Source organism: Volvox carteri (assembly GCF_000143455.1).
Source record: "Volvox carteri f. nagariensis unplaced genomic scaffold VOLCAscaffold_550, whole genome shotgun sequence".
Lineage (NCBI taxonomy): Eukaryota > Viridiplantae > Chlorophyta > Chlorophyceae > Chlamydomonadales > Volvocaceae > Volvox > Volvox carteri.
This window is the reverse complement of record NW_003308066.1, coordinates 1-1,098: the sequence shown is the minus strand read 5'-3', so window position 1 is coordinate 1,098 and position 1,098 is coordinate 1.

Sequence of the window (1,098 nt, the reverse complement as noted above, 5' to 3'; positions counted from 1 at the left end):
GCCTGACTAATGGATGTTATCAGCTGCTGCTTTGTGATTGGGGACAATGTTTTGGGTTGGGTTTTTGGTATATGTGTAAAGTATAATATATGGCTGCAATACAGGTGTAGGTACAGTCCAGATTTCGGTATGGACATGGATCGTTCATACCATGTTGAACACTGCNCATCCCATCAGCACTGGGCACATAAGCAACATTGGGCCAGATCAGTAGTACGGTGGGGGACCACGTGCGAACCCCTGGTGACGATCTGTTTTGCCACATTACAAGCGCCATCGTAGGGATGTTGAGTTGTAGTGTTTGCTAGGGAGAATGCATGTCACTGCACAGGCATGCAACAACACCCAGAAACGATGCCCCAATCTTGCAGGCGCTGTTATTGCCCTTTGCTGCATGTGCTTGGTGCCTGGGGAATGCATTTCATTGCACAGGCATGCAACAACACCCAGAAACGTTGCCCCAATCTTGCAGGCGCTGTTATTGCCTTTTGCTGCATGTGCTTGGTGCCTGGGGAATGCATGTGATTGCACAGGCATGCAACAACACCCAGAAACGTTGCCCCAATCTTGCAGGCGCTGTTATTGCCTTTTGCTGCATGTGCTTGGTGCCTGGGGAATGCATGTCACTGCACAGGCATGCAACAACACCCAGAAACGTTGCCCCAATCTTGCAGGCGCTGTTATTGCCTTTTGCTGCATGTGCTTGGTGCCTGGGGAATGCATTTGATTGCACAGGCATGCAACAACACCCAGAAACGATGCCCCAATCTTGCAGGCGCTGTTATTGCCCTTTGCTGCATGTGCTTGGTGCCTGGGGAATGCATTTCATTGCACAGGCATGCAACAACACCCAGAAACGTTGCCCCAATCTTGCAGGCGCTGTTATTGCCCTTTGCTGCATGTGCTTGGTGCCTGGGGAATGCATGTCACTGCACAGGCATGCAACAACACCCAGAAACGATGCCCCATGTTTGTAAGCTCGATTTCTATTTTTTTTAATGCATCATGCTTGCAGTGCCTCAAGCTTGCATGTACTTACACACATACATTTTAAGCTTTTGGTCTTTGTGTGTGGTGCTGTAAGGNTTGCATTTTTAA